This window comes from Leptonychotes weddellii, chromosome 2 (assembly GCF_054177405.1).
Source record: "Leptonychotes weddellii isolate Sample4059 chromosome 2, ASM5417740v2, whole genome shotgun sequence".
NCBI classification, from domain to species: Eukaryota; Metazoa; Chordata; class Mammalia; order Carnivora; family Phocidae; genus Leptonychotes; species Leptonychotes weddellii.
This window is the reverse complement of record NC_138370.1, coordinates 93,131,139-93,147,956: the sequence shown is the minus strand read 5'-3', so window position 1 is coordinate 93,147,956 and position 16,818 is coordinate 93,131,139. Positions and strand designations below refer to the sequence as shown.

Here is a 16,818-nt window from a genome sequence, read left to right as displayed (position 1 = left end):
ATCACTGGAAAGGTTTTCAATTTCTTAGAGAAAATAAAAATTACAAAACATTTATTCAAAAATTCAAGTAGCTTCACTTTCATGGCAATCGCTCAAAATGTACAAAACTATTTGAAAGCCTGAAAAAAATCCAAATTGAAATTTCATTAGATAGTATTTTAGGATTTTTTTTTTCTTGTTTTTAATAGAGTTTAAGAATAACCTTTAACAAGCAAAGAGACATTAAAGGGTAAATCAAAGACTTTATTTTTTATTTTTAAAATTTTTTTAAAGATTTTATTTATTTATTTTGGAGAAGGAGAGAGAGAGAGCGAATGGAGGGGAGGAGCAGTGGGAGAGGAAGAGAGAATCTGAAACAGACTCCACCCTCAGAGCCCAAAGGTGAGATCAGAGATCAAGACCTAAGCTGAAACCAAGAGTAGGTCACTCAACCAACTGAGCCACGCAGGTATCCCAAAGACTTTAATTTTAGCAAAATGTTTGACTAGTAGAGCAGAGAATGCCTGAAATAATGAATTAAATGTGAAAATGTTTTTAAAATTGTAGTAAATTAAGAAAAATCATCGGAAGGCAGAATTAACAACAACAAAACCCCCCACATATCCAGAACAGTAAGTGAGCACTAGAGTCCGTGTTTGCCAGAGAGCACCTGCTAATTGTTAGTAACCTTGAGCCTGGATTTTTTAAGGCCTGTGGCACAGGCTGGAGGCAAATCACGGGCCTGAATTTCATAGAAGTCTGAGTCACAGATAACTTCAAAAATCTGAGAGCCCAGTTCCCAGAGGACAATACCCTAGTGACTGAACATGAGGGGAAAGCCCCTTACAGAAGAAGATATTGAGAATACTTGCCCATCTAGCCTTGGGTATTAAATTTGTTTATTTGTTTGTTTTAAAATTGTATGATACTTTGTCATCTTGGGGCCTTGCTGATCCTTGGAAGACTGCCCCTCCCAGGGCTACCTAATTCCTAGAGCTAGCTAAGGACTTGCCTATGAGCATGCCTTTCATATTCAAACCAAATAATCCTGAGTCCATAACCTCAACCACCTCTTTTGTGTAACTCTCACACACCAACCCAAGATTCCCTTTGCCTTAAATCACCCCAAGACCAGGTACCCAATAATAGGGGACCACCTTATAGTCCGGAGGCCCCCCCAAACTATTCAAAGTATGCAATACTAAGCTGGCTTAGCTTGCCTACCCCTTCCTTCTGGCAAAAATCATGATAAAGCCTCTGCCCTTGTTTTTCTTTTGTTCCTTCTGCCTTCTGATCAACCCTGGTGATTCCCCACATGGCTCTGCATGGCATGCATGCCCCATTCTCTGGGAAATTGTGAGTAAGAACGTCTTTCTTTGAGGCAATTTCCTCCATGTCTGTCATCTTACCATACTTGATTAAAACAAACCCCAAGTACACATTAAAACACATTGGGTTTGGGTAGAACAGAATATAAAATTAAAAGCAAATATAAGAAGAACAAAAATCTTTTAAGAGTTTCCAACCAGAATTTTTCTTTTTTTTTAAGTAGGCTTCAACTACATTACACAGTTGAAGAAAGAATTACTCAATGGAAGACTGGTGCAAAAAAATTATCCAGGATCAGCAAAGAGAAGGACATGAAAATATGACAGAGAAGATAGAGGGAAGAGTTTCAGATACCCCTAACAATAGTTCCAGAATAATAAAATAGAAAGGATGGTGAAAAGGACATATTTGAAGAGATAAGTGCCACTTCAGATGTTATCAAATTGAGAAAATTCATTGAGTTTTCTCAATTTGATATCTGAAATTAAAACAAATACACACCTAGACGTGGTGAAATTAAAACATTAATGAAAAAAGAGGAGTTATTTAAAGCATGAGGGGGTAAAACAAATTATCACAAAGGAAGAACAATTAGATTAAAATTTGACTTCTCAACAGCAGAAACGGAAGCCAGAAGACAGTGGAATAATATATTCTAAGTACTGAAAGGAAATAATTGTTACCATAGAATTACAGATTAAACAGAACTTTCTTTCACACATGAGATGTACATAGGTATTTCATGTAAGAAAAAGAATACCAATTCCTGGTTATTAACAGTCTATTTTAGAACGTAAATCTTTTAATCAATTTAAGCTCTCCTTTCCCCCAAGTCCAGCCTAGTGGTTCAGGACTTGTGTTAACCGTGGAAGTGGAGCAAACTCTCTTACCACCTTGTCCTTTTTCAAGCTCTTAGTCCTCTGGTGTGGAGGCAGAGAGGGAGAAGAGTCAAAATGTGTTTCCATGTGCAACTGCCTATGGATAATTGGCTGATGTTTCCATTGTTCAGTGAAATGCTCTTCCATGACTTAAATCCACCGTGGCAATTTGTTCTTCCCTTTCTGTCAGTTCCCCAGCTACTTCTCTGTGGTAGGCATCCAAATGTTTGTTTTCTAATGGGCAGATGTTTCCTGGTTCTGTGAAGAGCCCTAATGGATTCTAACCCTTGATGGCCATGGCTTGGAAGAGTCAGCTGAGGCTTAACCCCTTACTCTTCCCATTTCTGCCATGGGGATTTCACTTCATTACCTCTTATGGTTGGGGATTCCTGTTCTAGTAGGTATCTCTCTTGGAGACTACTGGCAAACTCACTCAATTTCTAACCTATACCCACTGTGCTTGTGGGAAACATAATCTTACCCATCACACAGTGGGGATACAGACAATACCCCCTTGTTGTTGTCTCTTCTCCTCTCTCTTGCCCCTCTCTTCTCTCATCAGTAACTTTAAGTTTAGGGCAGCAAGTGTCCTGCTGGTTCTGTAGCTTAGAAAATTTTACATGATGACGACCAGAAGTCACAACTTAGTGGAAGGGATAGTGGTCCTGATATCCTCACCCATGTAGGATCAGAAAGAATATTTTGAATGCTCCTCCTCACCTATGGGAGGAGTGTGGGAAGCTGCTCCACAAACTCTCATTCCCTTCAAAGATGACTTCTAGCCTTCCTTCTTTGTATATAGTTCAGGGGAAGTGGAGAAGTGGAGGGTTGCTATAACGGATGGTTCCAGCTGTGCTGAAATAGTGCCTTTCAGAAATCCTCTCTTCAAAGTGTTTCGCCCCACAGCTGGTAGTTTTTTATTTTAGAATTTGACATTACTTGACATTAGAATGTGGATTCTGGGCGTCACTTCTGGGAAAACAAGAAAATACACTTGCATTACTTAGTGTCAGACTATGGACCTTTAGGCATTTATTCTGGGACAGTAAGAAGATTTTCCATGGGTACTCTACAACATCATGTTATAATAACCTAACTTATCATTGAAGACAAAAATTGTCCTCTGTATAAATGTTATGCAAACATCATTGAAGATCATTGGATTCTCTGTGCTATATTAAAAAAACTAATGTTTGTAATAAAACAATCAAGTTTTAAAATATGGACAACTGTGGTTGTTGGAGGTAGTATCAAACTATAAATAGCATTCGAAATAAACAATGAAGGTAAAGTAGGTGAAAAATAGGTAAGAAAGCACCGTGGTTTGCTAATTGTCCAGAATGAATAATATACAGAGCCACTCAACCTGAGAACTTTAGGGTGTTCATTTCCTATATAAATTCAATTTCATAACTTTGAGACTAATTCTGAGTCCTAAACTACATTGGACTTGGAAGGAAAATTCATTTTCTATTTTCATTTCTATTCCACTTCTCAGTAAGATTAGTAAAATGATAAAAATTTTTGAGTGACTATGACTATTAGTCTTCTACAAGTTAGTACAAGAAAAAGGCAAATTCTTGCCACACAGAATATTCAGCCAGAAATATAAGTTAGTGAAAAATCCAATTCAAGTCCTTGCCTTCTCATCTGTTGGCCAAATATTAGTAGGAATTTTTTTTATTTAAGGTATATTTCTTTATGAACTCTCACTAATTTCATAACTAACAGTTAATTTCAGGTTTTGTCCTTCAAGAATGACATATTGTTGAACGACTCAAATTCCTGTCGCATCCCACATCTTTCAAAACCATTTCATTTTTTTAGAAAACAAAAAAAATTTCAAAGAATCCTACCGTAAAGTATGACAATAATCTTATGCATTGATAAATTTCTCAATAAGCAAAGAGTAGTTATCATAAATGAAGATCGATCTTGTTGTAATGCTCAGCATATACCTATGAATGTATTCAGCAAACTTGTAGTTGATGTAATTAAGAAAAACAACAGCTCTTGGAAACACAGCTAAGGCTTATGAATCAACTCTTATCTGATGCAACAGCTTAAGCTCTTGAGGGAGACACGTGCATCAGATGAATGGCTGACAGCTGCAGGTAATCTGGCAATAATTAGTCTGTCCCTAAAGTTTCCATATAACAAAGGGTGATACTTTTCATAAATCTACAAAGCCACACCCTAAAAAAAAGAAACAATTTTTAAAAGTTTTATTTTATGGAATATATCTTCAGGATGTATTTCCAGAACTTCATTTTGAAAATATCCGTTACTTTTTTTTTTTAAGATTTTATTTATTTATTTGACAGAGAGAGACACAGCGAGAGAGGGAACACAAGCAGGGGGAGTGGGAGAGGGAGAAGCAGGCTTCCCACTGAGCAGGGAGCCCTATGCGAGGCTGGATCCCGGGACCCTGGGATCATGACCTGAGCAGAAAGCAGACGCTTAACCGACTTAGCCACCCAGGCGCCCTGAAAATATCTGTTACTTTATATATTATTAAAGTGTAAACATACATGAAAATCATTTCAAGTTACTTCAAGTTTTCCTGTTTCCACTGGATATTTGGCCAGATAATTGATGTGATGGAAATGTAGATTTTAACCAGTAGGAGGTGGTAAAAACACAAGGGCTTATTTGTCTTTGTTGTGAGATATGAATTTCAGCCACAAAACTTTAGATTGTCATCTGAGATCTTGGTTCTTTCATTTACCAATTCTGTCTTATTTAAAGTAATGAACTGATTAATGTAAGAAGATATAGGCCCTCTGACCTCTTTCCCAGGTCATCTATTTGAAAGTCCTATCATTCATAGAAAGGAACTAACTCCAGTTAAGGTTCCTCAAGTTGCAGGCTTCAGTTTTGAATATATAAGAGGAAAAAGCAGAATTCTTTATGGGCAAACACTATTCTTACTGATTGTCCATTCTTTTCCAGCAAACTCTAGTAGCTGCATATGACTTGTTTCATTATGCTAAGAAAAATCAGTTATAAAATTTCAAACTACTTTTACCCTTTTAAATTTCCATAATTTTGAAAAAGCTACAATATTATACCTTTGTTATTTGTGAATAGACTTTTCTATTACAATATTCAGTGTGTGTTAATAACGCAAGCAGGTACTTCTTGGGTCCTCTGGTGTCACTCTTCCTGCCTCTTGTAATCACATGGAATAGTCTAATGTATGATCTAACGCCAACATATGGCTTCTAATATTCTTCTCCCCTAAAAGTAATGAGGGCTGCTTGGCATATAGCTGACTCCACTTAAAATCAGGAAAATAAGAATGGACTTGAAATATCTTGATGTTATCAAAAACAAGGATGCTTTCAGAAATATCTGAGGTAGTATAAAAAAAGAGATAGGCTAGTTTGTCAGAGGGCTTCCAGCGGCCCAGTGTATCAATTTTAACACCATAAAGGAAAAAAAAAAATGATTACAGTCAATTTGAACATGTTAAGTATCTTAAAGGAGACATCATTATATGATGGAATGAAAAATGCACAAGTTAAAAAGTGGTTGTAATGCTCATATGTTTCCAAAATATAGGTTTTTTTAAATACATAAACTGATTTCATTTTTTTCTAATGGAGATGAAAAATTTGAGAGAAACATGTAAAAGATGGAAAAAAAAATCTTGTTTTCAATGTGGTGAAATGTATTTGAATTAGTTAATAAAAATAAAATGTCAGTGAATCAAAGGAAAAAGAGTGTATAGATCAACAAGACCTTGTGAAAAATGGCAAAATAAGAAGGGGGAAACTTCAGGATGCTTCCATCTTCATGACACAAAAGTAAGACCAGACAGGAATACAGAGGGACTTTGACAAGGTAGGTGTACGTTTTAAGGAAACAATTGTGCATTTAGGTTGCCCTGGCAACAGGAGTGTCTTAACATGCTAAAACCTTATAATGAGAAAAACACGTGAAGGTGAAGTAAATCATAATTAGAGTGGTCCTATCTTCCTTGGAGATAGGTTTGGAAAAGAATTTGGGACAGGTTTATGCCATTGACAAAAGATGAAGTCATGAGAGAAAATTTGAGTGACGTTCTAAAGAGAGAAGTTGAGCCTGTGTGCTCACGAGCTTCTGAATTTGGCACAAATCTGTTGTTTTTTCTACTGATTTCAGGTAAGTCAGGGAAAATAAATAAATCATATACATATATAGTCACATCATCTCAATTACTATATATTAGTTAGAATCACCACTGGGAAGGAACATTAGACTAGAGAAACCGTGGGAGCTCATTTTTCAGGGCGCCTGTGGAAGGTGGCTTTGGACGCAAACTATTAGAGCAGTCTGGGCTGTGGACAAGTCTCCTGGTATTACTAACACACAGAGTCTGGATATTTCCCTCCCACTTAGTGATTCCACTTCTGTTATATTTCCTTCAATAACAGGAAACACAGGTAGACTTCTGAGTCTGCCATATTCCAGTGAAGGCAGCATTAATTGCTAGAACATTCTGCTTATATTGACCTAAAATTTACTAATTTCGTCTGTTAGTCCTAGGTTTGCTTTAGAGAGGCACGGAAGGCAGTCTAAAAAAAACATTTTAATCTATTTCTGAGCTTTAACTTAAGCTAATGCCTCTTATAATGTGTTTAACAATGATATATGTTTAAATATGCCCCTTAGTAACTGTAACTCTATTATTAACCATAATAAATAATAACATATGTCTATTACTAGCAATAATATTATTATTTATTACATGCGATTTTGTACACATCACTTTATATTTTTATAAACAAATAGGAACAGCAACTTTCCCTGGCTGGGAGTCTCTCCAGGCTGAAGAGTGTGAGGTACTGAGAGAAGATTGGTTGAACTCATCATTTGATTGATTTCAGGCTTTTGATTGTTTGTTGCTCTGTTAACCACCTCTATCCGAAGGATGATGTGAGGGTCAGGTGAGACTCACGAGTAATGTGTCAAGCCAAGGGAATCAGTGACATCTATTTTTAAATATTATGATTTGTGAAAAATCAATTTTGCCTTTTGCTGTCTTGCTTTGATTTAGCCCAACTTTCTTTTTGTAGAAAAATAAGTACAAATAGCTGGTCGAAGAGAATGCAATTTTTCTACAAAATTCTCATGGTTCTCATCTTGGAAGAAAGAAGTAAATAAAAGATCTGAATTTAAGTGGTAAAATTCTTGTGTTCTCTGTAGAGGATATATAGCCAGCAATGTGAAGCCTCTCACTACCTATTTTTCTTCCACTTATATATCAAGATTGGTTGTCTGATCCAGAGAAAGGGGGTAAAAAAGAAATGAAGTTATTGATGTTTTTATAAAACAGGCATTCTCTCTCTTTTCACACACAACTATAGGAAGTTCATTCAGCAATACTGGTTTAATTTTTGACTCCTGGAGAATTTTAAAAATGATACATGTGAGGTGATACTTGAGAGAATGAATTTAACCCAGCAAATTTGACCCTATTACTCATTATTTATAAGGTACACTTGTATCTTAAATGATACTTTAAGGTTCTCAAAGAGAGATTAAATAATAACAATATTAATAGTACATTTGCTAAGATAAAGAGATGTTAGTACATTTGAACAATAGTTGAAATCTATGTGTTTAAGTTCCTTGACTCCTTGAGGGTGAGATCAAAAAATGGACTTTGGAAGTCAGATTTCAGAAATGTGTATTTTGTATGTAAATAGTGTACATAATACTTTTTAGTATAAGAGAAAAGCGATGACAGGCAAAATGTTCAAAGATCTACTTGGCAATATTTCATGAGCATGTACAGCATCCAGATCAGCTAATGAAATGCTTCAGCTCAGCAACTGGCTGCCTACAAAGAAATTTTAAGATAAATGTCAAAGAGAAAGACGCTTTAAAGGGCAAATAAATTATGGAGTAAATTAGCATTAATAACAAGTTATAAGGAAATTACAGCATTTTCATATTGACAAAAAAAAAAAAACCCTAAGATTTACTTAAGAAGTGTAAAGGAAACAGAATAACTCACAGTAGAAAAAATGGTCAAATGATGGTTAGAGGGAAAAGGAGGAATATAATGTGGTAATAACCTGAAGTTTATTGTAACCATAACTTTGTTTTGAATTGAAATAAGTGAAATTTAGAGATTGAATTACATAGCTCATAAAACACTATTGTTTTGCAAATTTATCAGTCAACTTATTTAAGACAATTTAGAATAATTCAAAATATATTTTACTAAAATTATCCTATAATACAGCATAAGTTAGGTAATTTGACAAGTGCATAAATGCTGAAGGTTAGTAGAATCTAATTTAATAAACTTTCTTGCTTGAATGTATTAATGCAGTTTAATAGAAAATGGTGATTCATTCTCTGTTCACAAGTATTTAAAATTAAATCTTACATCAATTTTAGTTACAAAAATGATCATATATATATAAAAATATTGACAATGCAGACAAACAGAAAATAATACAAATACTAATAATTCACAATCCACAAAGCAGAGCCTTGCCTACTGTTTTATTGTGCTGGATAATAATGTGACTCATTAAAATTAATTAACATCCTGTCAGTGTACATGCCTTTTTCCACTAGGAAATATAACAAGACAAATTTTTGAGCTGCAAATACATTTTCTTATTTAATAGCCAGTAAGAGCTGTAATTACTTCTGAGAACCATAATTCAAGCAAACATGTGATTATAATTAAGCATACAAATATATTCATAATGATACTTAAGAATCTGGTAATAGTAAATAAAGTTCTTTTTTTTTTAGAGAGAGAGAGAGGGAAAGGGGAGTGAGGGGCAGAGGAAGAGGGAAAGAGAATTTTTTAAAAAATTTATTTATTTGAGAGAGAAAGAGAGCATGAGTGGGGGTGAGGGGCAGTGGGAGAAGGAGAAGCAGTCTCCCCATTGAGCATGGAGCCTGATGTGGGGCTAGATCCTAGAACCCTGAGATCATGACCTGAGCCGAAGGCAGATGCTTAATGGACTGAGCCACCCAGGCACCCCAAGAGAGAATCTTAAGCAGGCTCCACACCCAGCACAGAGCTGGACGAGGGGGGGCCATCTCACAACCCTGAGATCATGACCTGAGTCCAATCAAGTCCACAGATTGGACGCTTAACTGACTGAGCCACACAGGTACCCCATAAATAAAGTTCTCTATTGTTGAAATATGATCACTACCTTTGTAGGTAAAATACAGATTTTCAATCAGTAGTCTTTTTCACTCTTAGATTAGGGTGGAACATACTAGGAACAGTGCATCCTAATATGAACTGTTGCTCAAAGACTTATTTTAACGATAGGTGCACAGAACTAAGAGGACTTAATGTTGAATTTCAACAAGTAGGTTTGTTTAGTTTTTAAACAGATGAGACTTATTGAAAGATGAAGAGGGGTGCCTGTTGGCTCAGCGGGTTAAGCGCCTGCCTTCAGCTCAGGTCATGATCTCAGGATCCAGGGATCGAGCCCCAGGTTGGGCTCCCTGCTCAGTGGGGAGTCTGCTTCTCCCTCTCCCTCCTTCTGCTTACACTCTCTCTCTCAAATAAATAAATAAAATCTTAAAAAAAAAAAAAAGATGAAGAAGAAAAGGTAAGCATGAGAAAGAAAAGAGCCAAAGAGGAATGGGGGATAGACAAATAGAGGAAGTGCTGGAGTAGAGTGAAGAGGGTCAGAGAAACAGAGAAATAGTCATGAAAACATGAGAACAAAAGGGGGGGATTCAAGGGGAATTCATATTTTCTCAGTAGAGTATCATATAACCAGAGAGCCATATATGCATATAGGCATGGTTCTTTATTTCAAGTTTATACTTATTAGTACTTTTGATTAGAATTGAGTTTCAACTGGGATTATTAAACATGAATCAGTTGTGAATGAAATGCATATACAGATATATTTGCACTTAACCGTTCAATATGATTATTCACATTGCCCTAGTTTTATGATTTAATTTTAAAGGATTTGGATTTGAATAATTAAAAATAACAAAAGTAGTTACAGCTTCAATCAGTTGAAAGAAACCTGTTAGCATGATACCTGGTGGCAGTCATCTATAATGTAATGGGGGTGATATTTATTTAGGCCCCACTGATTTCTGCACGGTTAACATGGTAAAAAATGATTAAAATATTAGGTGACTCTATTTGGCCTTTTTTTGTTCTGTGTTCAATGTTAATTGTGTACCATAGTGTTCAAGATACTCTGCTAGGTACCTATTAGTTTTATCACCGGGTTTGGGTAAATAAATATCTGGGAGTGAGATACTGCTGTGTCATAGGGTAGGTACACAGTAGACATGCCTACTTTATACACCTATTATATATATGTATGTATACACACACACACACACACACAGAGTAGCCATAAATAGTAGACTCTACATATAAAAGGAACTCTGGTAGTGGTGGGGTTGGTGTGAAGTATAACAAAAATAAAGTACACAAACCAAAAATGAGTAGCTTAATAAATTTGTAAAAAGTGAACTTACTCCCATAAGCAGCACCAAGATAAAGAATTAACAGAACCCCAAAGCTCCACTTGTCCCCCTTCTCCCACACTCTTCCCTCTATGAAATAACATTCCACAATATGGATATGATATTGTGATATAATAAGAAAAATGTTTGGCCTTCCTCCAAGCTTCTGAACAAAGCTCCTCAAACCCTTGTATTTTCCAAAGTGATAAGAGCCATAGGAACATCTTTTGTTATAATATTTGGTTCTTGTTCCTGGCTTCTGAAATAGTTCCAGAACCATAAGGTGAAAAGAGTATCATTTCTTGTTCATTATAGGTCCCTTTCAACCACACCTGAATTTATGTTAATGAGGTAGCTTTTGGAAAGCCCCTAGGGATTAGGGCTGGTTGCCACGGGACCCAACATTATTTGTGGAACTTTCAGCCCCACCTCCTGACCTCTGGGGAGAAATGAGGGGTTGAAAGTTTAGTTAATCACTAATGGTCAATGATTTAATCCACCATGTTTATGTAATAAGGCTTATATTAAAAAAAACCCTAACCTAAGGGATTCAGAGAGCTTCTGAGATGCTGAACACATGAAGGTGTTTGAAGATAGGGCACACCTGCAGAGCTTGCAAGCTTTGTGCCCTTCCCCACACTTTGTCCTACGTAGTATCTTTTCTGTCTGGCTGTTTCTGAATTGTTTTCTTTTATAGTAAACCAGTAATCTAGTAAGTAAACAGTTTTTCTGAGCTCTGTGAGCTATTCTAATAAATTACCGAACCTTAAGAGGGAGTCTTGGGAGTCCCTGGTTTATTGTTTGCCACCAGTCAGAAGTATGGGAGGCCTAGACTTCTGATTGGAGTCAGAAGCGGAGGAAGGGCAGTCTTCTAGGACTGAGCCCTTAACCTGTGGGATCTGTGCTAACTCCAGGCAGTCTGTGTCGGAATTGAGTTAAATTGTAGGGTATCTAGTTGGTACCCACCAAGAATTGGGGTATTGCTTGGTGTGGAAAATCTCACATATGTGGCGTCAGAAGTGTTGGTGAGAGTAGAAGTGTTTTCTTTTTGTGAGCATACCATAATTTATTCATTCTACTCTTGATGGACATTTGGGTGTTTTTAGTGTTGACCTGCTATGAATCATGCTATATCCTTTTGTATGACTTTTGATGTCTATATATATATATAGACATTTCTCTTGGGTATATACCCAGGAGTGAGATTTCTGGATCATAGGGATATATATGTTCAACTTTCATTGATGGACCGAAATTTCTAACACAGTTGCACCAATTTACACTCCCATGAACACTCTCACCCAGTTGTTCAAGATACTTGCCAACACTTGGTTTTGTCTTTTTCATTTTAGCTTTTCTGGTGGGTGTGTAATGGTATAGCATTATGACTTTAATTTGCATTTCCCTAATGCCTAATGATTTTGAGCACATTTTCAAATATTTATTGGCCATTTGGGTGTGTCATCTTTTGTGAGGGACCTTTATTTCTTTTTTCTTATTGATTTGTAAGAGTTCCTTATATAACCTGGAAACAGATCTTTTGTTAAGTTGTAGTTGTTACAAATAATCCTCCCAATCTATGGCTTATATTTAATAGCTTTATTGAATAATTTACATACCACACAATTTGCCCATTGTAAGTGGGATGTAGGCAGGTCAGGTCCAAGGACACAGAGGGGGTCCCACAGGACCAGCCCAGAGGGTCCTTGGCTTCTTGCAGTATAGAAATCAAATGGGAGCCAAGAGGAAGTGAGAGCAGAGTTTACTGAAGATATAGAGAGTGCAGATACAGACCGAGCATCCAGGAGATTTGGAAAGGAAAGAGAGAGACTGTCATCTTTGCTTGGTTTTTGGGAGGTTTTACTGAGGATAGTGGTCTGGTGTACGTGTCCTCCCAAGCATCCAGGAACTAGTCAAAACAAGGACAAGTGCTCAGGTGCCCTCCATAAGTCACCTAATATGCCCTGAAGCCAAGAGTCTTGGCATCAAGGTGTCTGGAGTCAGTGGTCTTAAAAAATGACCTCGCCCAGTTTCTCCTTAAATGTTATCTATCATGCTGGAAGACTCCAAAGAAATCAGTAACTCCTTGACCTTGATGAGGAGGACATACATTAAGGCATGGGTAAAGCAGAGGTGCAGGTCCTTGCAAGAATAGAGGCAGCAAAAAAGCAGTCCTTCATGGGGTCCCTTCAGTTTCCTATCTCAAGTGTACAGTTCAGTGATTTTTAGTACATTGTGCAGTTGTGAAATCATCCCTGCAATTCAGTTTTTTATTAACATTTTTTAAATTTAATTTTTAAAAATTACAATAGACATTTATTTAAAGTAGTACATTTACAGCCCAAATAGTTCTCAACTGTACACTTCAGATTTACCCAACTTCTTAACAATATTTGAGGGCAGCTGCAACCACAGATTTCAACTGCATGATTATTTCTTTGCCCATTTTTCTCTCTCTTCTGTTTCCCAAATAACTTCTTTCAAGTAGGGTTCAAGTAGAATTTATCCTCCTCATATTTTGTCCACTGCTCATTAGGCATGATCTGCTGCCTCGTGGTCAGATCCAGTGCTCTCTCAGTGTGAAACACCCTGTGCTTATACAGGTTCTCAGGAAGCTTATGGCCTCTTTCACATCATCATTCTCATATACTGTATCGTCTCAATAAACTAACTCCAGTTTATTGAACCCTGTGGCATCATGATACCATTTCCGAATACCCTCCAGCCACTGGCTGGATGCTGCAATAGCAGGCCTGCTTGCCGTTTTGATCCTGAGACCCCACAATTCAGTTTTAAAATACTTCCCTTACCCCAGAAGATTCCGTCCTACCTATTCCGTCTCAATCTCGCTCCAACATTCAGCCACAGGCAACCACTGATCTGTGTCAAGAAGTGGCTATCTTTTTTTTTTTTAAAGATTTTATTCATTTACTTGAGAGAGAGAGAACACATGAGAGGGGATAGGGTCAGAGGACGAAGCAGACTCCCCGCCGAGCAGGGAGCCCGATGCGGGACTCGATCCCGGGACTCCAGGATCATGACCTGAGCCGAAGGCAGTCGCTTAACCAACTGAGCCACCCAGGCACCCAAGAAGTGGCTATCTTCATGGTTCTACACAGTTAGGCCTTTCTGAGAAAACATTATTGGCACTTGGGTTAAAGGACAAGCCTTGGAAGTTAAAGGGTATTGGATAGACCTTGAACCATCTGCTCTCATCCGAAGGGTAATAAAACTTACCTCTTCCAGAGCCAAATGCTTTGCATTCTGTGGTGCAGACTTAATTCATTTACATTCCAAAGGATTGTGAAAGCCTGCAGAGCAGAGGTTTCTCTTTTTTTCTCAGAAGGGGAGGAGGGGAGAGGTATCCTGTTTCTATATAAAACCCCAATTCCTAATCTCAGGGTTCTTCTCCTGTGGTACAACTCCTGGACACGGAGTCCTAACCATGTGGCTGTTATGAGGTCACCTCTGGGAAATTGGTGATGTCATCATGAGTAAATAATAACAATGACTCTGATCTCTACCCCAGCAAGGTCAGGGTTTCTTTCAGGATAACTATGAAGAAATATAAATAGTAAAAATGTATCAATTTTGCTGACAAGGATGGGATCCTGTTTGAAACCTGGTTTGCTGGAAGAGTCATAGGAGAACCTCATAGGCTGACTAACAGGATTTGAGAGATGTCAACAGAAGCTAGTGGCTACCATTTTGAAAGGACGGGGAGACCTTTGTTGGCTGAGGAGCGGGAGGTAGGATTGGAACAAGCAGCCCAAATGGTGCTTTTGGTTTTTGTTCTTTCTTCCAGGCAAGGGAAGAAAAGGTCCAGGAATTCCCCAAATTGGGCTGTGGGTAGGTAGAGAAGACGTCTCAGTTGCTTTCTCCTCCAGGCTAGATGAGAAAGAGCAGGAATTCCTAAAGGTGGGCTTTGGGTAGGCCCCAAACAGTAGAAATTACTTTGTTTATTGCTTTCTCCTGTAGACAGGAGGAGAAAGCATTAATTAGTTACCAAAACTGTAGTAAGGCTTTGGGCACTGCAGCTGCTAAGCTGCTCAAACCTGAAGGGAGATAGATCTCACTTGTTCCTATGGAAACACTTTGCTTCTCCCCTCCCCCACTCCCCTTCTACCGTGATCTCTACTGCTAAAGGTTTAAGTGTGGGGCTCAGGACTTCCCGTCACCAGGGGGGATGAGGGTAGCTCTACACACTCATCTCTTTATGCTGGGGAACTTTAGGAGGGAGGAATTAAGATGTCAATAATTTGCTGGACACAGGTGTCTCTGTGCCTAGTTCTGTGGCAGGAGGTGGTGTGGGACTCAGGGACAGATAATGAAGGTACTAAAAATGAAAAATGTGGAGCCATAGAGGACAGAAAGAAACAGCGCAACCATAGCCCGGATGCTAGGGAAGTACACAGGCATGGAGCCAAAGAAAGAAGGGAAAAACCTTTCCACTTATCCACTTACCTAGTCTGATGGTCACTGCAGCCACTTCTCCCCGCTGGAAAGTAATAGCTTATCTTGGCAGCAGTTACTGTAATCTTTGAAAGGCTAAGTTAACTCTTAGGGCTTTGAGCAAAACCTGAAGAAAAGAAAGACAAGTATAATAAAAAGACTGTATATTTCATTTTTACATGTATGTGGGCACCTTCACTGGAAAATGAAGACCCAAAGAAGTAGCTAGAGTTGAATGCTACGTAGTAGGTTGGACAAAGGGTGGTAAATTGTAAGAACCTGACAAAACAAAGGGGTTTGGGCTAGGGCAGTTAATTGTGGAAACGTGACTAGAGAGATGAGGATCAGTTTAACAAGTTTGTACAGATTTCTCTCAGCCTTCAGTCCCCTTCTCTGGTGACGAGAATGTCTTCCCTCCTCCTGGTACAGGGAGGGCACTTTTTAAAAAAATTTTTTATTGTTATGTTAATCATCATACATCATTAGTTTTTGATGTAGTGTTCCATGATTCATTGTTTGTGCATAACACCCAGTGCTCCATGCAGAACGTGCCCTCTTTAATACCCATCACCAGGCTAACCCATCTTCCCACCCCCCTCCCCTCTAGAACCCTCAGTTTGTTTTTCAGAGTCCATCATCTCTCATGGTTCGTCTCCCCCTCTGATTCCCCCCCTTCATTTATCCCTTCCTACTATCTTTTTTTTTTCTTAACATATATTGCATTATTTGTTTCAGAGGTACAGATCTGTGATTCAACAGTCTTAAACAGTTCACAGCGCTCACCATAGCACATACCCTCCCCAGTGTCTATCACCCAGCCACCCCAACCCTCCCACCCCACTCCCCACTCCAGCAACAGGGAGGGCACTTTTCATGGGAGTTTTATCTCCTGCCTTCCAGAAGACAAAGGAAGGTCAGAGGTCCCTTCTTGCATCTGCCATTTTTAACTTGCCTTTAACTCACTCAAAGTAACCAATATGCCAGGACAGCATATTTTGGGGTGATAGACCCTGAACCCCTACATTTTGTTGCTGAATTAAGTGTGACTGCATAGTAGAAAGTAATGTGGATGCTACATGCTTGTAATTCCCTACCTCCCAGGTAGGGAGGGGATTGATACTCCAATCACAAAAAGCTACAAATAGAGAAATGTTAGTGGCACATGTATTAGAATGCATCTCCATGACTGATGAATTATGCCATAATTTTTTTGCTGAAAAAGAGCCTCTGGAAGTTCTAGTGATGGTGAGGTGAGAAAATACAGTTTCAGATGCTACCTCAAATCAAGGTTTTGTGTCTGTTAACTTTAGTTATAAAAATTTTTTTTCTCATAGTTGTTTAGGATTTAGAAGTTCAGTTGAAAGTATCCACCAGTCATTCACAGCTCTCAAGGTTGAAGGAACATTAATTCTTTATTGTTTCCAGAGAGATTAATATGTCCTCTTGAAAATTGTTTTTGGATTTTTATTCTGAAAGACAAATTTCACTTTTCTTTGATTCATAAGATGTTCCTCACTTAAAATTTTCAGCTAGAGAATTTCTGCAAAGAGTGACTATGTAGACATTTCTCATGAGCCTATGTTATTTTCTTGCTCCTTTGCGGTTGTTGGGATTAATTTTACACAAAATTGCATAAACCAATTGACCAAGAATATAAGATCGTAGAAAAATTTGAGAGAAAGGAAACTTCAAGTCATAGATATGAAATGGAAGG

General features: G+C 37.9%; 1 pseudogene; it reads right to left on the bottom strand.

The window, feature by feature from the left end:
- Positions 1-11,840: 11,840 nt before the first annotated feature.
- Positions 11,841-15,041, bottom strand: LOC145720258 (cytochrome b-c1 complex subunit 7 pseudogene; annotated as a pseudogene).
- Positions 15,042-16,818: the final 1,777 nt, after the last annotated feature.